Here is a 24,242-nt window from a genome sequence, read left to right as displayed (position 1 = left end):
GGAAGGGATGGGAAGGGTAAACAAAGGAGGAGGCTGCAATGCTTGGTAAGAAATGTACGCATTATCCTGCCCATGCAATTGTAACCCCTCTGTACAGTTTGTTCACAAATAAAATAAAATAAAATTAAAAAAAAAATAAAAAGTACCTGAAGCTAAGAGTAACAGCTAGTGGCTCACACCTGTAATCCTAACTACTCAGGAATCTGAGATCTGAGGATCGTGGTTCAAAGCTAGGCATGACAGGGAAGTCAGTGAGACTTATCTCTCGTTAACCACCAAAAGCCATAAGTGAAGCTATGACTCCAGTGTTAAAAAAAATTCTTGACTTGAAGGGGAAAAAAAATAAATTCAGATACAGCACCCAAACCCTAAGTTCAAAAGTGAGTAGTGGTACACACACACACACACACACACACTCCTGTTTTATTGATTGTATTGGCATATTGGCAGATACTCCATTTTCAGACACTCTGAAGTCTCAAAGTTTTGCTTTATGTCCAACTCAATTAATTTAAATTATTATGCTGGCTACTTTTGTGTCCCACTGAAAGAATATCTGACAAACATTTTGAGGAGGAAGGATTTATTTTGGCTCACGATTTCAGGGAGTAAGTCCATTAATGCTTTGTCCCAGGTACTAGATTAGATTCTGTGGCAGGGGTGTAGTAGAAAGAAAGAGGCTGTTAGGCTTGTGGTGGACAGGAAGCAGTGGAGGGACTGGGAACAAGCATAACCTTCAAGGCCACATCTCCACTCTGTATCCTACATCCTCTGAAGAGTGCCCATCGGCTAAACTAGGACTATTTAAAATATCATTCCCAATTTGACACCATGCTCAGATAACCTGAGTGCATTGGGGATGTTTTCTTTTCAAACCATAACAGTTAAAGAGCATTTCTATCATTAATTTTGACTACTACCTCTATATTATTATTTCTGCTGTTTGAATCTTCTACAAAATCAACCTGCATTATCTGTACATTTTGGAGGAGACAGGATGATGGTAAAATACACATTTGCTTATTTTTAAGAACATAAATATAGCATGATATCAGACATAGAGTGATGATTCTGTATAAAGAATAAGCATTATTGTTAGCAAACTGAGCAGGGATATTTTGCTTTCCAATCCAGGTCTTTGTATATATACTATCTACAATTTTTCTACATTTGACTTGCATCTTCTAAAGGATAATTGTAAAAAAAAAAAAAAAAACTCCTTTTTTCTATACCTGAAGTTGTACATTCCTTTTCAGTATCGAATAGTCCAATTTGGCTAAATCAAGAAGAGATGTATAACTAGTGGTTTGACTAAAACAAGCCTAAAGTTCTAAATTAGTAAATTATGTTTAGTCACCAAACTTTGCATTAATTAGTGATTTTAAGCACCATTCTTGGACATATGTTGTGCAATATTTTACCTTGCACTCTCCCGTCAAGTTTTATTTATTCAAGGCTTGTCCATGTTTGTCCTTATAGGTGATATTCCTGTGCAGATATCTTCTAATTGTCCAACATAACACTGAACGTTCATTCAATTTTGCTTGTCTATTTGCCCTTCTGCTTATCTATTATTTCTAACAAAGTATTGCTTTATAATGAATATGTTTTTATTTACTATATGTTCCCCTCCACTAAAAGGGAAACACTCAGGAAAACAGGTGCATTAACAATCAATAGCTTCATGTGTGAGGAAATAGAAAAAATGAGCAACTGAAAATAAAGAGTTAAAAAGATTAAGGTTTATAAGCAATGTAGGGCATTAAGAGGACTTTGTGTTGCATGATATTTACACTATCCAATTTGGTAAAGAGATAGAATGATGAAGAGTGAAAAGCAACTTTATGCATGGATAAAATCTACCATTAAGAATAGAGAGAAGTGGGCTGGGAAGGTGGCTCAGTGGTAGAGCACTTGCCTTGCATGCCTGAGGCCCTGGGTTCTATTCCCCAGCACCACATAAGCAAAAAGAAAAAAAGCCAGAAGTAACGCTGTGGCTCAAGTGGTAGAGCACTAGCCTTGAGCTAAAGAGCTGAGGGACAGTACCCAGGCCCAGAGTTCAGGCCCCACGACCAGACCCCCCAAAAAAAAAGAATAGAGAAAAGTAAGAGTTCAAATTGTAGAATATTAAACAAAAAGAATGAATGAAAGAATGATATGGTTTCTGCTTTACATCATTTTGGGGAAGACAATTTGAGCAGTGTATTCTGTATAAAATAAAGAAATATAAATCTCAGGGTATGAACTCATTTACTGGAATTGTTAACCTTCCTTTGTCTGTGAGTTAACTCATGCCATTAAAAATTCTGTGGACATCAAAATACCCAGCTGGTTAATTCATCTAGATCATTATAACTTTCTTACTTGATATTTCAGCCATTTTTCAAAAATATATTTGCATTACTTGCAAACCTGGAGGTCTTTATTATTTTTCTGTGTGCTATTTTTATAATCCCCAATTGGCTTAGCATAATTGCCAATGTATAAACAAATATTAACAAGTATTAAACATCTTTGCTGTATGCCATCTTACACATGAATTTTGGGCAAGCTACCTGGTGATATAACTTTGCAATAAACTTTTTCAAATATATGTTTTACGTCTGGATCCAAGGTAACATTTTGTGTTTTTTGAATATAACAATACTGGGAAACTGATTTTACCGACTTTGCTTTTGACATTGTGTAAGAATACTTATTAATGGTTAAGTATTTGGTCATTACAAGCCCTTTTAAGTAAATGGAATAAAATTCTTAATATATTGAAATTATTTTAGATTAAAACCCAAGAAGACATCAGTTACCATATTTTAATACCATTGTGAGCAAGTTACCCAGGCAATATGTGCATCTGACAAATAAAAGAGACTGAGGTTTAGAAAGAAAACAATAGCTCCCACTAGGTACACAGCTGTAAAATGGTGGCTTCTGGTCTCAAGGAAAGAATATTAACCCTTCAAACACCATTTACTTTACTGTACACAAGTTGTCAAATGAGCATCTTTCAGAGCAGTGCTGACCTCAGTGTCTCAAGCTCTCTTCTTTGAGAAGTATTATTTTCTAGTTGCCCAGGAGCTTTCCAGTAGCCTTCATTTTAATGAAAGACTTACTTAATTCTTAACAGAAAGTGCATTTAGAAACACTACAACTTATCCTTTTTGTCTACTTAAACAGTGATATTTGTCCATTTTGAAAACTGAAAATTCTAAATAACGATGGATTCCTAGCTTTTATAGATAATATGCTGTTTCTATAGTGTGTGTGTATGTTCATTTGAAGTCTTTTTGATCCTTTGAAATTTCAGAAGAATATTTTAAAAGGTCAGGGTTTTTAAGAGTCTCTAACCAAATGCTTAGTCAGGTTGAATTTTTTAAATGTTTTTTTTTTTCTTCAAGCCTGTGTACCTACTAGATTACTAAATTCAAACCACTCTGGGAAAATGGGCATGCTTTCTTATACCTGGATGGTTCCCAAAAGAATTATCTACAAGAAGTGTGTATTGTTTTAATTGCACACTTATATTAGGTTATGTGGAATCTAGCTGGCAATGTTAAATTCCGTTTTTCAATAGCTTCAAGGCTCTATATCTGTAATTAGTGGCTTCTGTTCTTTATTACACTGATCAGTAATGCACCTCTATTCATCATTACAGTCTCAGTTAATTATCCTGGCTAATGATTTTCATGGTGTAGAGAATCTACAGGACCCATTTATAAAGATAGTTTACATTGAACTTATTGGTTGGTATAACACCATAGTGAGCTGGTAAGCTGTTGGAGGGAGGTTGCCATGGGAGATGGTTACTCTCTTTCTATTGTATTTGCTTTGCTTGAGGAAAAGTATCAAAAGAGAGAATGCAATGTAATTTTGTATTTACAAGATTAAAATACTCTAGGTGTGCAAGAAATGGGGAAGGAGTCAGCCAAAACAGAAAGAGAAAATTCAATTTCTTTTGTATGTGTGAGTCAGTTGTACTACTAAGTTATTGGCTGGTCTCTCTAGTACTAAAATTTAATTGTGATTCTTCTTTGGTAAAATGGTACTGTTATTTTACCATTTGTTTCCACTTCAAATAGCTGATATGGAGAAAATAAATCACATTTTGATTTTCTGAATGCTTTTAAATTATGAGCAGTACTTTTTGATTAATAGGTCTTGTTAATAATGAAGACTTTTTTAAAAACCTATAATATTGTAAATTTTGTCAAAAGTACTATTACAAAGAGGAGAAGGCATGTTAGCTTTATTACATATGACAAAGTTGATGTTGACCAGATATTATTATATATGAGTAATTTTTGAAAGAAATAAAAATTTTCTACACATTTTCTCATGTTCTTAATCATGTCACACATATAGAGGGTGACATTACACTTTTTTATAAAGATTACTCTTATAAAGAAAAATGACTATGAAAATTCAAAGTACAAAATGTAAAAAAACTATTGAATAAAGAGTATCACATAGGAAATGTACTCATTACCTTACTCATGTAACTGTAACCCTCTGTACAGTATCTTCACAGTCAAAAAGAATATCACAAGAATTATATCAATGAAAGTTGGAAAATTGTAAATTTTGTTTTTACATGTCACTTTTCTTTGTAGTTGTCATTTTTAATAAAAGAGATGTGTTTACTTTAAAATGTGGTAAATAAGCTGAAGCTTAAAATACAAATAGATAATATTTCTACCTATCTTCCATAGGAGATATGAGATAAAATTGAAAGGAGAAATATTTCATTTTATTTTCTCAGCGTACACTTGTTATTTTCCTTCTCTATCTTCTAGTCTGGTCTCATTTCTCCTCCCTTCCTCCCTTCTTCCTTCCCTCCCTCCCTTTCTCCATTCCTCCCTTCTTCCCTTCCTTCCTTCTCAAGTTGCCATTTTATTCACAACTCTCTTCTTATTCTTTCTTACTAAGAACAGTTTCTTTTCATATAATGAAAAGTCATTTCATGATTGCATTATGGAGTGGTAGTTCTAGAGCCTCTCAAATAAGATCAACAGATTCCAAACAAATGTATATGTTACCTTTGCCTGTGTGTGTGAGTGCGCATGTGAGCATGTGCGTTCCTCTAAGACAAGATATGAAAGATAAAACATTTGATAATCAATTTCATGAAATTATCTGGCTGTGCTGATCCATAGCCTTTATAAAATAAATTCCAAAAACACGTGTAAATTTGAAATGCAGACAGCACAAATCTATGGTCTTAGTTGTCATGATCTGAGTTGGCAAGGTCACTTGATTCCAGGAATTCAAGAACAGTTGGACAACATAGTGAGAACTTCATGTTAAAAATTGAAAAGGAAGTGGTGCTGTGTCTCAAGAGGTGGAATGCTAGGCTTGAGCTGAAGAGCTGAGGGACAGCACCCAGGCCCACAGTTCAAGTCCTACCACCAACACCCCCAAAAACAAAAACAAAACAAAACAAAAATTAAAAAGACAGAACATAAGTATTAGAAATTAAATTTAGTATTAGCTATTGTGATCCATGGCAGTATTGAGTATAATAATAAGCAAATTCACTCAAGCCTAATTTAAATACTGTATTACATTATTTTCAGATTTTATTATTTGATTTATTTATATATTTGCTTATTGATTGTTTCTGGAAAAAGACATCTAGGTTACAGTTATATATTACCTGCTATATAATTATTTCATAAGGGTCAGATTTTGGTGCATTAAATTCCAATATACAAGATTCTCTCAAATATAGAATGTAGTTGGGGCTGGGAAGGAGGCTCAGTGGTAGAGTGCTTGTCTTGCATGCATGAGGCCCTGGGTTTGATTCCTCAGCACCACATAAGCAAATAAAGCTGAAAGTGGTTCTGTGGCTAAAGTGGCAGAGCTCTAGCCTTCAGCCTTAAGCTGAGAGACAGTGCCCAGGCCCAGAGTTCAAGCCCCATGACCGACTATATATATGAGAAGCTATATTCTACATATATACAAATATATAAATATATATGTAGAATGTAGCTTCTCAAAAATTGAAGAAATGCTTTCATATCAAAATGAATCAGAAGATATTGTGAAATTTATTGAAACAATTCAATAAAATTTCACCTACAATAATTACTACAGCAAATGTGTAAAGGTATTGTGTGGTAAAAACTCTGAACTGTATCCATCATTCATCTATTATTCTTGTCTACCATCATCTACATCCTTACCAATATATACCGATGTATCATCTGTTGCCACCTCTTTCTTTCTGTCTCTGTCTTTGCCTCTGCCTCTGTCTCTCTCTGTCTCTGACTCAGTCTCTCTCTGTCTCTCTCTGTCACTCCTCCTCCTTCTCCCTTTATGCCTCCTGTTTTTATTGTCAATCTTTCTATGGTTTTTGATAAAGTGGTCCAATTTTTGATTTCACACTCTGAAAACAGAACGGGAAAAGATAGGTCCAGGTCCCAGTAGTTAATGTATTTTTATTGCCTAACTCAGCCCAACTCTTAACCAAGTGTTTTTGTACAAAAACAGGTTTAGTTTCACAAACATCTTCAACATCTCTATAATATCTCAGGCTTGATGAACCCTTCTAATTTAATGTCAAGGACATTAAGTATTCATTTTCTATCCTCGTCCCTTTTTTAATACCAAGTTCACACATTTTTGTTTCATTGCTGCTTCTTCTTTCGTTTGAATTCTTTGTAAAATTAATGCATGAGTCATATACTCTGTACATTGCATTTAATATTTTCCCATTATAATGCTCTACTTTGGCTTTTATGACAATGTTTTGGTTAGAATATTTTAAAATGATGTAAGTGTGCATGTCAACTTTCATTTAGTGTTTCTAATTTTTAGTCTTAATAAAAGTGATTGAACCAATATTATAATTTAGAATGATGAAGAGGAGAAAGATTTCATTATCAAATATATTCGACAGCTACCAGGCACCACAAATTGAGGTGAGAAAATCTGTTGAGGTGCCTTTGGCTTCACATTAAAAGAATATGGTGTCATGCGTGGCAATAATGACCATGAGCAAGAAGACACCAGAATTTACAATTTACTTTAAGACTCCAAATCTTGTAGGATTTTGTGCTTGAAATCTATGATAGAAAAGTATGGATAGTTAAAAGTACAAACTGAATAATGACATTGTGACCTGAGATCCGTCCTTTACCTCTGTGGATCACAGCTCCTCTCATCTAAAACATGAAAATACTATTTTCAGTTATCTCTAAGTTCCCTTTCATGTCTGAAATTGTGTAATGGGGAGGGGAAAAAAGTTCTAGAGATTCAGAGTGATAAATGCTTGATAATATCTTGTCATATGGAGGAAAATACATTATACATAAATATAAGAGTAATTCATTTTAACTGAACTTTCTTTGCAACAAATGAACACATAGAAGGAAAGCAAGTTAGAGCAGATACATGAGATTCTAAAATGTATACAGTACATCATCTGTTGTAGGAACAAATATTAGTGATGATAAGTATCTGATAATAATCAAAAAATTTCAAAACAATCTCAGCTGCACATGTAAACAGCATGAAAGGAAAAATGAAAGGTTTGGTTTTCTGGTTGGTAAGAATACCTTTATCATTAAGATGTTCAGAAGCTAGTTTCTCCAGGAAAGTTCAAGTTATCTGAAAGTTTTCAAATTAGATATTTCCAATAAATGAGAGACCCATCTCCCATTCAGCAGAGAAGACAGAATGTCAAGGAAAGAATGTCAAAATTATTCCTCTCTCCAAAAAGCTCAGATTTATTCATCTATTCACAAAGTTTGATTCTACACTCTGAAATTGTTTCTTTGCATGGGCATATTGTTATAAGATGATAACCCAACTCTTTCAGATATTGTAACTTATACTTCCAAAAATTTTTTTGTGTATGAATGCTTTTAGAATAGATTCTCCATGGATAGTCCAATGAAACCAAAGTAGCTGCAAAAACAAAATAGATATTTTCTAGAAAATAAAACAAACACTAATCGTTTATAAAATTAGAAATATCTCCTTGTATGTAACACTGTGACTAAAATTATAACCTAGAACTATGGAAGTTAAATTCATTTATGTTTCTAGTGTTCTGGACATTATTTCAAATATTTGATATATATTAAACCTAAACCTCACAACAACTCAGTGAAATGTTAAATGAAATTTTTAACACCAATTGCCAGATAGAGGAATATCTGCATACTATATCAAAGAATTAAACTCCCTAGCAATAACTTTTATAATTTCATAAATGGAATATTATGTTTAAAATTCAATTAATTATAAGGTAAATCTAAAGAATCTTCATCAATGCTTTCATTTGTTTATTTTAACTTTGAGTAATGCTTTCTCATAGCGCAATTGTGAAAGCATATCACCTTGAAGTAAACCTGACAGGAAAAGAATCTGGGTTAATATTTGACAATCAAACTATGCCACTATTCAGATTCAATTGATTGTGGTTAGAAGTTTTCTCATTCTGGTATGATTATTTTAAGGATAATTGAGTGGGATTGACAAAAATAAAATGCTTTCCTTAAGCAACCACAGTATAGTTTATGAAGCAGGATATTCTGAAGTTTACCTTTTATTGTTTTGAATTATTTTGTAAGTACTTTAATTTTCCTAAATGTCATTTTATCCACTGATAATAGCACCAAAACTTTCTGAAATTCTGTGTGGCAGAAACCTGTATAGAAGAATGCTTTATAAATATTCTATGAAATATTACTCACTGGAAAAATAATAAATAGTAATCTTTTAGAAGAAATTATTTAAAGCTCTATTGACCCATTTGGCATTATGAAAATAATAGACAGGATTTCTTTGGATCACGAAGCATATAGCAATGCTTTTATACATCTCTATATGTTCACCTACATTTTAACTGATGTAAAAGGCCATCAGTAAATATTTTAGTTAAATATCTGAAATTTTTCACAACATTTATTCACATTTATCACTATCCAGATGATTATAATAGCAGCATGCTATTTAAACACCTTTTCGGTGATTTCTAACTGAAAAATAGTGCCATAAATTAATGTAAAATTTCCCATTAGAAACATCAAAGAGTAAATGTAATTAACTAATAACAAAATTCATTTTTATCATTTTGTTTAACTTTAAAATATTACAATTTTCAAAACTATTCCATATAAATTTGAATAAGATTCCTTCTGGTGGTGTCATACTTTGCGTTGAAATTCATAAAGACTGAATATATTTATCACCTAATCTTACTGATTACATTTGAAGTAATCAATAATCTCATGTTACTAGTGACTAGCATGATGGAGAACAGAACTGTGGGAATATAGTTTACTTTTTTGTAGACTGTTCAAACTTGTATGAAAATATCACAGTGAAATGTTCTCACATTACAAATATACATTCACTCAGAAATTTAAAGGGAAAGAGAAAGGAACTTTAAAAAATGAAAGAAATTTTAAAAATGAAAATAATCTGCTGGCCCCTGTCACCACTGCATATATTTCTTTTAACTTATGTCATTAGCAATATTGATATTATTTCCTTTATTAAAACTCTGATTTTATTTATTTTCTTTTGTTATTTAAGACTATTTTTATCAGATTGATGTATGAAAATAGCACCAGAGTGACATCAAGATGGTATTTACTATGATGTTTCTTCTTTTAGGGGGTGGGGTGATACGAGGCAATAGATATTTGAATGTTGCTGCTGGACAAGGAGGACAATAGAGAAAAATAAACTTCAATTGGCACTTTCAAGAATATGTAATATCACAAATTATAATAAATGGAAATAAATTTCATAGCTATATCCTCCAAGCATTTTATAAATTCAGCAAAAGATGACTAAGGAGTAAGATTTAATTATTTCATAAAATTTGAACCATCCAATCTGTTTTTCTTATTAATCATCGCTGTATCCAACTTTAAATTGGACTGATGCTCAAATATCCCTATGTGGTATTTAGCAGTATGTCTAATCAATTTTCTCAACCTTTTCAAATCAGACTTTTTGGTTTGATTAAGGTCTAAAGTTAACTGAACCAATTTGATTAATTCAAATATTCCCTTTAAATAGACTAGGATAGCATTTATCACTTTGAGTCCCTAGATATTTTTTCCAATTTTTATAGAATCTCAGACATGGAATGTATATTAGACGTAATTGAATCTGACATTTTCATATTACAGATAAGAAAACTAAGACCCAGGGAGGTTAAGTGACTTCCTACAGGTCATAAAACTAATTGGTGACTCAGATGGAATTAGTCACTATTTTTCTGACTTTCAGTCCAATGGTTACCTTGCTCCTTATATTTTTTGCAATGCATTCAGGAATTTCCAAGGAATTTCACTGTCACCCAAACAGCCCCACTCCTTATGTCTTCTGTGGGGAATTTTTTTCTACTCTACATATTGATATATTTCTACAATACTGTAATTTTGCTTCATTGCTGTTTTCATATCTTTTTATGTAACATATAGTCTGTTCATTTAGCTGGATATTTTTATTCTAGAAATAGAAAATTAACCTTAAATTATTAACTGAAAAACAAGATTCAAAAATGAAGAGTAATTGTTGGAATAAGTAGAAGATATATTTGGTCATAATCCTATAAATGATCTTTGTCTCATGTGTTATCACTACTATTAACCCTACATGGTTTCTGGGAGTTACCAATCATACTATTGTGAAGTACATACTTTTGTGTGTACAGACAGAAAAATACAAACTATTGTGAAGAAATGTATTCATTATACATTGGAAGATGTTCTATCTGAAGTCAGTTTATAGCTTCGGATTTAGTCACCTAGACATATTCTGGACATTATCTTTTCATACTGGATGTAGGCAAAGGGGTTGTGCCATTTTTTTCTGGGTCTAAATCAGCAAAAACAAATTTACCAATGCTGTAACAAGCCTGATATTTACATAGTGTAAAATAATATTGAAAATATTGTCTGTACCATAGATCATGTTTTACTAGTATTCTTATATGGTACAATGCAGGGTTAAAAAACTTATTTGTGTAGGAAAAAACAATTAGATAGCAAATCTAAGAAGGGTAATGGAAAGAGGACAATGGGAAGAAGGTAAGTAGATTGTGAAGGCTGCAGATAAACAGCATAATACTGCTGTGTAGGAACATAGTTCAGTTATTGTGTAGTGTAGAATTATTGGGGATTGCAAAGGAATGGAAGAATTAATAAAAAGCAGGAGGTGGGATAAACTATCAGTAAATTGATTTGTGAGAGAAAGAGGAAATGGAAAAAGAAAATGTAAAAAAATAGATTATAAAAAAGATAAAACAATGAATTTTTTGGGAAAAGTACATGTCCTATTTTTTCAGAGCTATGCGATATTTTCAAAAGAATTCTTTTTCTTGCATTTCATTAGGACTATATGTTTTGACTCATACTTTCATTCCTTTTTGCGCTAAAATAGTATTTCTTTACTATGTGTCAGGAAAGTTCATATAATCCTAAAGCTGGTATGCGGTACATAGAAATCAAAGGGAAATTAATAAATAATCATCTTTGAAGGCAATATTCTAAAATGGGAAAGAAATACCACAAGTAATTTTATGAGGGTAGACATCTACTGCAAAAGTACAAAGAAGGTAACAGAGCATTCTATATGGTATCAGAATGAGGGAACAGAAAGATCAAAAGTTACGTATCTTGAGGAGGGAAGACAATTTACCAAAGGAGAGCATGAGAAGGCTGTTGCGGCAGGAATATATTGAGTGTACAGCAAACAAGAAAGAAGTCAGGTCAGAGTCAATGAAAATATTGAAAGACAAATATGATCTTAGCTGTTTTAAAAGAATTTGTGTGATACTGTGTAGAGATGATGTTTAGAGTAGTGTGATAACACTTAAGAAGATAGGTTTGAACTAGGTTAAGATGAACGAAGTAGAGCTATGAGTCAAAGTGGTAGAGTGCTAGCTTTGAAGAAAAGAGCTCTGGGAGAGCACCCATGCTCTGTGTTCAAACCCTACTACTAAAAATAAAATAAATAAATAACCTATTTTAGGGTAGTAGCATAATAACACACCAGGTAGTATGCATAAAGTTTGACAATCAATGAAGCAGAGATGATTATGAAAGAAGTGTGTGTTGTGTGTGAAGTAAGAGGTCATCTTTGGGCAGATTAAGTTGAATTTTTATTAAAATTCAATTAGCTATGCTGAGCAGGCAGTTAGACATTACAAGAGAAAAATTGCTGGAATTATAAATTTAGTATTATTAAGTGTTATATAAAATTAAAGCTTTGCAATGCCCATATATTTACTACTCATACATTTTAAAGTATGCTGATACAATTGTATCAGTATCAGCATAAGGACTCAATGTTTTTTCTTTCTTGCTACTGTTTCTAACATATTTATAAGATGATTTTTAGTTGCTTTGTATGTCCCTCCCCCACAGTACAACCCCTGTTTTCACTGTATTTGATGTTGGCATAATGTATAATTTGTGAAGGGGAAGGGAAAAAACAAATTGTTTAAATAGGGATCCAGGTGGACCCATTGCAACAATGAGATGTACAAGATGTTATGTCGAAAAATGAACTTTACAACTTGGGGGCGGGGGGAGATGGGAAGGGGAAACAAAGGAGGCAACAATGCTTGATAAGAAATGTACTCATTATCTTGCTCATGTAATTGTAACCCCTCTATAAGGTAATTTCACAATAAAAAAAGAAAACAAAAAAATACACATTCATTTCTGCTTTGTTATTTTTGAATTTTATGATACAACTTGAAGCAAAATGAAGCACTATAATTCAGTGTAATATGAAACAGAAGACATGAGGTTTGCTAAACTTTTGCTTACCATGATTATATGAATGTGAGAGGTGACAGAATTCAAATGAACCAAAATTGACTAAACTTTAATTAATTAATCAGCATTAATTAGTTGGTTAAGCTTTTGATTGATTAATTTCAATGTAAGCATTTAAATGTAGTATGGCTTTATAGAAGCAAATTTCTTTTTAGTTTATTATAAATGTGCAGAATATACCAAGAAAATATTTTTGCAGTGTCAGGCCACATTAGTAGGTGGGTATTTTACATTTTTGTATTGTCAGCTGTCTTACAAAATTTGAGTAAACTAAATTGCTTAATGATTAGAAAACCAGTAAAATATAATAACTTTAAGTTTTACTGTATAATCAGAATTTGTTAGTAAAGCCTTCTATTCTGAATTCAAGCTCTAGTTTCTAATCTAAATAGTAAAAATGTCTTAAAATTTAAAATAAATACATACAAATCCTTATGTGGCAAGTTCCAACTTAATATATACATATTAAAGTCAGCCACCTAAATTGTTGCATCTTTTGTCTTATATATTTGGGTCTTGTCTATGTTTCGACTAGTTACAAGCCATTAATAGATCAGATTATAACCATAACAGGCAAATACCTCATTGCACAGTTCTCAAAATAGACAAATGTTCAGTTTATAACCTATTAAACTAATATTTGAAATCTTTGCTCACTTTTTAAGTGGAGTTGTTACTATATAATGACACTTAAACACTGTCAAATTATTGAAAAATAAATAGAAAGAGAAAACTTTCAAATTAACCAGGAAAAATATATGATACATCTTATTAATTATTTATGATTTAAATGATGGCTAAATAGACCTCAGAATATATATGTATGCATAAATATTTGCATTTTATTCATGTATTAGAAAGAAAAAATATTATATCCTTTTCAGGGAAATGAATGAGCCTAGAAAAAATTATGTTATGTGAAGGCTCAAAGAAACAATTTGGAGCATGTTTTCTCTCACATGTGACTATAACAAATACAGAGTTTCAATCATATAGACACAAACAAATTGACTAAAGAATAATACACTTAGGGGAATAATCCAAAGGTGTAACTTCTCTGAATAACTAAGGAACTGCTTATCAAAATGATAAGTAGAAACAGGTTTTGAGGGGAGGGCAAGTGTGGAGGCAAACAAAATGATGAAGAAAGACTGAACAAATACACCTATTATATTCAAAGTACATTGTGCAAAATCTTACTTCTTTTTTTTTCATTTTATTTTATTTTTTGTGAACATACTGTACAGAGGGGTTACAATTACATGGGCTTACTTCTGTAACTTGTTGGTAGGGATGGAATGTGGGAATGATCAGGAAGAATAATGGAAGGAGTGATATATGATAAATATGCATTGTACTAAACCTGACTTGTGGAATTGTGACCTCTTTGTATTACTACTTAATAATAAAGTTAAATTTTTTAAAAGGGCATGCTTTGTCACAGCCCTGATGGCATTTGAAGCATGTTATATAGACAAAGATGTAAAAAAACTACGTGTGAGGGGACAAAGTAAGCTTGCTGAGATGTTGAAAATGTTGACAGTTCCTTCCTTGTCTTTGTCCTTAGGGAAATTGCTTGAGCCATTTGATCTTGGCAGCTTGGTCATGGCCAATTGAGTCAGGTAAACGCTTGATCATATCAGTATCAAGCTCTGTTTTGGACTGAGCAGATCAGATCATTTCACATGAAAAATTGAGCTAAGTATCAGAAACTCTGTGAATTTGGGAGCCACTAAGGTTTTTATTTTGTGAAAGGGACTGAGAATTCACGAACTCTTTGCTGAGGCAATGGAATAAGCACACTCCTTACAGTGGATGCTACCATGAGTGCACTTCATATTCATTAACAACAGATTGCAGAGTTTTGAGAAATACAGTATACAATCCTTAAACTATTTTCTGATTTCTTTAATATTTCAATCCCACTATAAAAAGGATGGAATTATGTAAATATAACCTGTACTTTGATTTCTAAGAAATGAAATATTTAAAGTTTACATTTGAAAGCAAAAAATAGTTCTCTTCAATGAACTAATTTCTCAAATGTTCCTAGATCACTAAGCAATCTGATGTCTATGGAAAGGTGATACTTTAGTTACTTCTTTTAAAATGTAGCCTATATAAAGCAGATCTGGAACTTCAAGCCTTTTGGCTACAATTTAAATTTTAAATTATTCTGTTTACTTGGATCTGCACTGTTGGATTGGCACTATTCACCTGAGAGTTACACATATTCATGTAATCAATAAACTTTTCTTAGTGTACTGGCTTTCATAAAAACACTCCCAGGTGGTTTTATTTTTGCACCATGGTCATGAGATAAAACTACATTATTATAATTTGGGGACAAGATTTCTCATGAGCTAAATATCTAAGCCAGGTGTTGCAAACTAATTTTGCTTACAGTAAATGAAGCCAGATTTGAAAGTAGAAAAATTGGCAGAGTTGAGATAGGTTAGGATCACCAGAGCCAAGAAAAATAAAGCTGTCTCTTGGATTCTGTAAGATAAGGCAAATCCTCTGTTCTGTTTCATACTATAAAAGTGAAAAAATATAGTAAAGTAAATAAGTAAATATTGGGAATTTTAATTTATCATAATCATTTTATGGAATAAATTTGGGGTTTTAAAATAATAAGATAATGAGAACATTTAAACAAAATAATAGTGATTAATAATAGAGCCAAAAATCTTTTGCTGTCAGTTTTGTACCTTCCATAAGTTATTGTATTGTTAAGTAAAAAATTATTTTGGGGGGTCTGGTCGTGGGCCTGAACTCTGGGACTGGGTCTTGTCCCTCAGTTCTTCTCCACTTGAGCCACAGTGCCACTTCTGGCTTTTTCCCTTTTTGCTTATGTGGTACTGGGGAATCGAACCCAGGGCCTCATGCATGCAAGGCAAGCACTCTACCACTGAGCACCTTCCCAGCCCCAGTAAAAATATTTTTGTTTATATCAAGTTCTAATTAATATTGGAATAATATCTCTTATAATAGAATTATACTTTCTACTTAGACTTTATCCTGAATTTTTAAAAAGCACTTAACAGTAAATCAGAAGAGGGTTTTAACTAATATCTGATTGCTGTCTTTTTCTTCCTTCCTTCCTTCCTTCTTTCCTTCCTTCCTTCCTTCCTTCCTTCCTTCCTTCCTTCCTTCCTTCCTTCCTTCCTCCCTCTCTCCCTTCCTCCCTTCCTCCCTTCCTCCCTACCTCCCTCCTTCCCTTCCTCCCTTCCTCCGTTCCTTTCCTCCTCTCTTCCTTCTTCCTTTCTGGACAGGGTTTCACTATGCCTCCCAAGAAGCTGGCTTCATGATCTACCTTGCCTCAATCTCAAGGTTATTGGGCTTACAGACTTGAGCCATCAGTTATGTACATGTATTGACCAACTATATACATGTTTCCTAGCAGCACTGCATTTGCAAAGCTGCCTTCAGAATGGCATACAAATATAAATCACTGGGAAGACATTTACAAGACAAATTAAGTTAGTGAATGATCAATAATGAAACACAACAAACTGGGTACCCAACCAATAATCAAACCTAAAAACAATAAATAAGAAAGTGTCTACAATGGAAATCAATATGAAAGCACTCAATTTTTCTACAATTACAAGTCACTAAAATAAGGATATTATGCTTATAGTATCTACAATGTAAAATATCTCTAAAACATCTGTTAATGGTATGTACAACTTTATCAGTTGAAGTTTTGAGCAATTTAAAAAAAGTAGTAAGTAATCTATTTCTCAGATGCCAATATGATATTGATTATATTTTTCTCAAATTTCATTTTGTATCTATAGTTTAATCAATTCTATGTTGATTGAATTTTGCCTATATGTAAAGCCAATGTTTATTTCCATTTAAGTTTAATTTATTAGAGAAACCTTTATACATTTAATTTTTTCCCATCCTCATTGCTTGGATTTGATTTCTCCGAATTTGAGATATTTCCTTGTGGTAGTGTCTCAGAAACTGCACATGCTTTTGGAACTGCATTTAAAACAAATGTTTTATATGACAAGAACTGAGTAGTTGATTGTCTGGTGTCTTATTTCAAAGTTCTTGGAAATCTTTCCATTCACTTCTGTCAATAATTTTACGGCTGAGAAATAAGATTTTATAAATAAGATATAAGATGTCACTGTGTGTATAAAAATATTTCATTCCTTTCTAAGCAACTAATTCTCCCAATTGAAATTGTACTAGCAATGCTTTTCTTACAAACTTTTTAAATTTGTTATTTTCATCCTTTTCTTCCTCTTCCCCTTCTCCCAATATTCTAACTCTAGAATTTTTCATTAGTAATTAAGTAACCCATCCATTGGATGAAGGTTAGAATTAGTATAAAAGGAATGTCTCCTATGATAAAACAGTTTCAAACAAAAATATATTTAATTAGTAATTTAGAAAAAATAGAACTTTATTGTCTTAGGCAAGGTTATTATTTCATATTATTCTATCATTGTAATTTCTCTTTATTTTTGTAATTTTTCTTTATTTTTTATTTTGTCATTTCTCTTTATTTTTGTAATTTTCTATTTATTTTTGTACATTGTTTCCATGATAATTTTATACTATGTGATTATTATGTTTTTATATATTTGGTGCATTTTAAAATATTTTATTGTTGCAAAAATGTTTAACCCAGGGTCTACGCTATTAAATAATCAGTACTTCTGCAATCCCAGCCCTCAAAAGGCTGAGGCAGGGAATTTACTAGATCCACTTAACCGGGGCTCCATAGCAAATTCAAGGCCAGTTAAGCCAACCTGTCTCAAAGAAACATAAATAAATAAAAAATCAACTTGTATATAATTCAAAATGTTATTTTTGTAATTTGTTGAGAGATGTTTGAAAGGAAATGTATTTATTCCTGGGTATATAATGTGATTGTGTCTTAAAACATTGGTACTTATCCTTATCATACATTTATTGTAATGTAATAAACTGTTGGAAATATATCTCTATAATACTTATAATACTTTTGATTACTTTTTGTCTTTTTGATGCTTTGTTAGATATCTTTTATCATTGTGTTACTAATACATCAGGAATTAACTTTTTATAAAGATAAAATAAACATTTATACATTATTTATATAATGTCTTTAATTCTTTTGGCCTGAGATTTACATTTTAATGTAATAAGATCATTAACTTATTTATGAAAATTGCTACCTCTGCTTGGTATCTCTAATAGGAAAAAATTGCCTCAACTTTGGATAATAGTTAATCCATGAAAACTACGTGGAAATAGTCATATTTTTAAATAACAATATAGAATGTCAAGTTGATGAGTCCCATGTAAATTTTAGTTCACTGTAGTCCACAGTGATGTAGAGAATACTTATCTTTTATATTTTAATTTTCATATCTATAAATTAATAATTTCATTTACATTTTATACATAACTGAAAATACCAGTATTCTCTTTAATTCTATGAAATTTTATGACTTGATATTTCATGTAAGCATGATCATATATTATTTGTCTTCTTTCATTTAGATTATGTTCTCCTGAGTGATTTTATTATTATAATTGTACTTCTTACTTTTTCAAGGCTGAATAATGTGCTGATGCACATGCATAACTTACTTTAAAAGTCTACTCATCACCTACCTTGATATCTCATTTCAATTTTTTTCAATGCTAATTATTTTCTCCTCAAGACTTCCTTATTTTTTCATTATAAAGATATTGTACAGAGGGTTCACAGTTACATGAGTAAGGTAATGAGTACATTTCTTATTGAGCATTGTTACCCCCTCCTGAAATTAATACAAAATAATTTTTCTTATGAAGCTAACTTTCAGATACATTTTTGCTTATCCTGATATTAGTACTTCTCTTTAAAGGTTATTCCTTAATTATCACTGTTGTCAACTTATTTGTGTCTGAGAAGTTACATAATGGAATTAAATGATAAAATGTCATAAATCTTATGAGAGACCACATTTTTATACATGGTTATGTCAAACAGAATGACAATCATGGGCTAGAAAAAGTGGATTTTCACATTTCTTTATATTTAATATAAAACAGGATTTGCGATTCAAGTTGGTGCTTTATCTCATTAACACATTAGATCAATGGAAAGTATTTCCTTATTATAAAAGTATTTGATGGGTGCCAAAACATTTTAGGATGATACAACAAACTCCACTTCTCATGTCATAAAGAACTACCTTATAAATAAACAGGAAAGTATTTTTTTAACAAGGCAAATTGTTTTTTATCAAATGATGTGAGGTGCTTTAGAATATTATTTGACACTTTGATAAAAAATAACTTTAAATTTTAGTTATTATTTATGTTGAGCTATAGCACAGAGCCTTATATTATTGAAAGTAAGTTTATGAAATATTAAAAATAAAATTGACTTCAAATATTAACATTTAGATAAATTGTTATCCAAATGGGCATTCTCAAATATTTCCTTTCCTTGATATGATTCTCTTAAATTCTTGACAATGCATTGATTAATGACTGCATACAATGAAATAAATTATGGTAATGATGGGAATTTTTTCAATAAGAGAAATGGATTGGGCTGCGTGTCAGTGACACCTATCTGTAGTCCTATCTACTCTGGAGCCTGAGTTATGAAGAAATGAAGGCCAGTTTCATCAGAAAAGTCAGCAAGACTTTTCCAATTAAACAGAGCTAGAGGCGGGGCCCAGTGATAGAACACCAGCTGAGTTCTGAGTTCAAGGCACACTATTACCAAAAATGCCCTCCCCTAATAAAAACAAAACAGGGAGGGGGAACGAAAATATAGCTGGGCATTTTCTTATAATAGAAGCTGTTCTTCCCCATCAGGATCCAACATAAGAGAACTACTTAGTTCATAAAAGGGTTGTCAATGTAATTGTATTATTAATAGTAAGATGGCAAGACATTAGTGGTTTTATTGTCTTATTTTTCCAAATTTGAATTAATTAATTAAAAATATGAACATTGACATATCTAAGTATAGGTAGTTATTTTAACAAATGGTATATTAATAGTTTTCTAGTTGTTTCATTTAATAAAACAATACCTGGAACTAATGATTTTAGTTTTTATGTCATGATACTGTCAATACTGTAGGACTTGAGTGTAATTTTCAGAAAAAGTATAACCTAAGAATCATTTCCTTAATTTTTCTCTGCTCGAAATCTCTATGCCTTTCTTTGTTCTACCTCATTATAATAATGTTTTCCACAATTTCTTTTTTTTTTTTTTTGCCTGTCATGGGGCCTGAACTCTGGGTCTGGGCACTGTCCCTCAGCTCTTCAGCTCAAGGCTAGTGCTCTACCACTAGAGCCACAGTGCCACTTCCGGCTTTTTCTGATTATGTGGTGCTGAGGAATCGAACCCAGGGCCTCATGCTTGCAAGGCATGCACTCTGCTGCTGAGCTACCTTTCCAGCCCTCCACAATTTCTTATAAAGAACCTCAGGTCATATTTTCTGTCTCTGTCTCTCTCTTTCTCTGCCTCTCTTTCTCTCACTATCATCTTTCTCTCATACAAAGATACATTATTTCATAAAAATTTCATTTTTTCTTTGTGCATCGTTACACCCGAATTAACATATTGATGAACAAATACTTCTTTGTAGATAATCTGAAAATTTTGTTTATCTAATAAAATTTCTATTCTTTGTTTCTTCTTTAATTTTTCTGAAAGATGTTTTAATTATTTATATTATCTTACAAAATTCATTTTATAAGATTTAAGAGCTGTGGTACTCTTGAAATACCATCATCAATGTGTGCAAATGTCAGAACTCAACATGAATGACTTTCTTTTTAACAGCCTGTTTCAAACCTGTACATTTTATTGCATGTAAAAATAATTTTAATAACCTTAATCATGTCCCCATCATTTCAGAGTAAGCAATGCTCACTGAACCTTCAATTAGCCAAATTACACAAACAATTACACTGTTTTCAATTGTGAACAGGAATATTCAAGCAGATTCCTCAATATTGAAGAAGAGCTTTGTAAATGGCTCTTTTGTAGTGTGGGCTTATTCTTTTACAATGATAATTTATAAAATGTTTATTTATCATTTAGCTCACATATATAATAAATTTCAGCAGTGTTCTTCCTTGCTGCTTTGTTAAAATAAGTGTCTTTTTCTTGTGTTTACTCTGTGGAGTATGCAATTTGTAAGAAAATTCCATTTATTCATTGACTAATAGGTATTAGATAACAGTTTTAGACCTCTCAGAAATACCTATATTTCTGCTAAGTGCTGGTGGCCCAGATCTGTAATCCTGGTTACCTAGGAAGCTAAAATCTGAGGATTAAGGTTCAAAGACTGCCTAGGCAAGGAAGTCCCTGAGACTATCTCCAATTAAGGACCAGAAAGCCAGAAGTGGTGCTGTGACTCAAAGGGGTAGAGTGCTAGCCTTGAGCAAAAGAGTTTAGTGACAGTGTCTAGGCTTCAGGGTTAAGCATCATGAAAACAAAAAAAGATACCTATATTTCAAATAATTATTTCTATTTTGGCCACTCATGACATTAGTCATTTTTACTTCATTTGAATTAAAGACCCAATATATTATAAGCATAAAACTTTATCCAACTGGTTTTCTTCTTGCTATTCCATCTCTTTCCAAAACAGAAAACAAAAAGTTTGTGAACAGTTTTTAAAAAGTTACAAATTTATACAGACAGAAAGTCAGGAAATCTGTTATATATATTACTTAAACATTGTTCTAGAAATTAGTAATTTGCTTTCAGGAGAATACTTCTCATTTTCTAAGCTGAAAATATTTTTTAAATATTTTAAAATTAAAGTTGAAACTCTAGCTTAATATCTCAGGCCTACCTGTTATTTGCATAGTTATACGACTCAACCCTTAGTATCTTTATCATTTTGCTATATTTCATAAGTATTAAAAACATTTTAATAAAAGAGCAACTGGAATCACACAAATCTATGGATATGAGAATAACTAATAGAAACAGTAAATCACCCAGTCCGACACACACACACACACGCACACACACACACACACACACACACACACACACACATTCTATTTCTCAGGAGAAAATTTCAAACTTTCATTAAAATTCCTAAAAATAAAAGCAAATGAATATAGAAATAAATTATTGCTGATTTTAATAACTTTGTCTCTTGATACTTTAACCTCTAACTTCTACTATTAGGAAGATTAAAATTCAAAAATCCCTCTGAGATTTCCTCATAAATTCTTAATACAGAGATCAAAATGTAGATAATGGGCATTTAGAATGGAATATTCATATTTAACTGACTTTGGGAACTATAACAATTAATAAGATTATAGCATCCTTAAAAACATTTGAAAACAGAAGATGTGATTCTTCATGTGAATACTTTCCATGTGCATACCTGACAACATAAAATAGTAAATGGCTAGACCTTATACAAAATATTTAATATATAATTCATGCAAAAGTCTTATAATACTTTTGTCACCCTATCTTTGTGCAGGGTTAACCTTTCTAGAATTAGTTTCTTGCCATCACTGAAATGATTCTGGCACCTCTTGGAAGCTATGGCAAATTGCCCTTAAATAATGTTTTTCTGTGATCCGATCTATGGACTATTTGTTAATGTGTCCTTTTATTTCTCCAATTATAAGTGTTTACAGTGATCACAGAAATATAAAATAACTTTTTCCTTTTGAATAAATTCTACTATTGTATATGAATAGCTGGATACAGTTTTGGGGACCTCATAGATACACTGGTATCCAACTATATTGATTAAACTTGATAATTTAGGAGAATTTGGCTTTGTATTTGTGATTAACAAGTAGTACATCATCCGTCCTATACAAAGAAACACGCAACATTATTCACTTAAGTGATTGGTTTGTAAGAAAAAATATAAATGTCTTTGGAAGACTCATATGCATATGTAATATGTGTAAATTTGTAAGCACACAATATATTACAAGCATTATGTTAATTCAAACTTTGTTGTCAATCTCTTTAATGTAAGAGTAGAGAAAGAGTAGTGATTGAAAGCTATTAAAATTAAAGACGTTTGTTTAAAGTATAAACCATACAGAAGTGCTAAAATATTTATAAAATGACTGCATTAACAAGTTATGCTATCTTTATTTAAAGAAAAATGCTATCTTATACTACTGTATGTTTTATTGTACAATTTTATACAAGAAATTATTTACAAATTGTCTGAGACAAGTTCAGGAAAAAAGAGATGTAATGAAGTTTCAAATCAATTTGGGAGTATGGATGGAAAGAAAAAAATATTGTTCCAAAAGTTTGTGAGAAATTCAGTTAACCTTAAGATAAAAGTGGTTAGAGTATTTTCCATGATAGACTTGTAATACATAAATCATCCAAGGAGACTTAGCCATTAGTGAAACTTTCAATATAATTACTAGTAATTTTCTCTTGATACTAACTTTAATTATTCACTATTTATCTTGATTATTTTCATGCTAGTCAGGCCATTTTTTATTGTAAAGGTGATATAAAGGAAGTTTAATGGCTGGGTGCCAGTGGCTCACGCCTGTAATCATAGCTACTCAGGAGGCTGAGATCTGAGGATTGCAGTTCAAAGCCAGCCCGGGCAGGAAAGTCCGTGAAACTCTTATCTCCAATAAACCACCAGAAAGCCGGAAGTGGCGCTGCATCTCAAGTAGTAGAACGCTAGACTTGAGCTGAAGAGCTGAGGGACAGCGCCCAAGCCCAGAGTTCAAGCCCCACGACCAACAACAACAACAAAAAAAACTTCATATTTTGTACAAAAATGTCCTATGTACAGAATAAAAAAAAGGTCATAGAAACAGCAAAAATAGGTAAGTGGCACAATTATTTTTTTTTCTTTAGGAAATACCTGTAACTTTATGCTTTCGTGAAATGTTAAGTACCTACATATTTTTTAACATTTTGTAATTCAGAACTTTTTGTTTTAACATTGTTTATGAAGAGGAACTTCATACACCTGCCACTTAATATGCTCTTTTACCTAATTTTAAAGAACTCCTAAAACGGTGTATTATATGAACTAAATAAAGAACATGTGAATTAAAAAAAAAAGAAGAAGGTTTAACGTTACATAAGTGGTGTGAAGAATACATTTCTTTTTGGATAATGTCACCCCTTCCCTTGCTCTCTCTCACTTTTATCCTTCCCACCCCAAACATAGTGTCCAGTACATACCCTTTGTTCATACTTTGAACATGCCATTTATTAATGATTATGTGTAGTGTTCTTAATTAGTTCCTGAATAAAATGTAGCAAGTGAGCTTTACACCAATATTAGAGAAAAAAAGGGTTTTTTACAGACATGTCTATAAAATTTACATGGGAAGATTTAATATGAAGGTAAAACAATAAGTCACTAAAAAATTCTTATCTGTGTTTTTATCAGAAACTACATATGTTTTTATAATTGAATTGTAGATAAATTGCAGTTGAAACATC

The sequence above is a fragment of the Dipodomys ordii genome, unplaced genomic scaffold (genome assembly GCF_000151885.1).
Source record: "Dipodomys ordii isolate 6190 unplaced genomic scaffold, Dord_2.0 Scaffold1, whole genome shotgun sequence".
Classification (NCBI taxonomy): Eukaryota; Metazoa; Chordata; class Mammalia; order Rodentia; family Heteromyidae; genus Dipodomys; species Dipodomys ordii.
The sequence above is the reverse complement of the archived record's forward strand: the minus strand, read 5'-3'. Positions refer to the sequence as shown.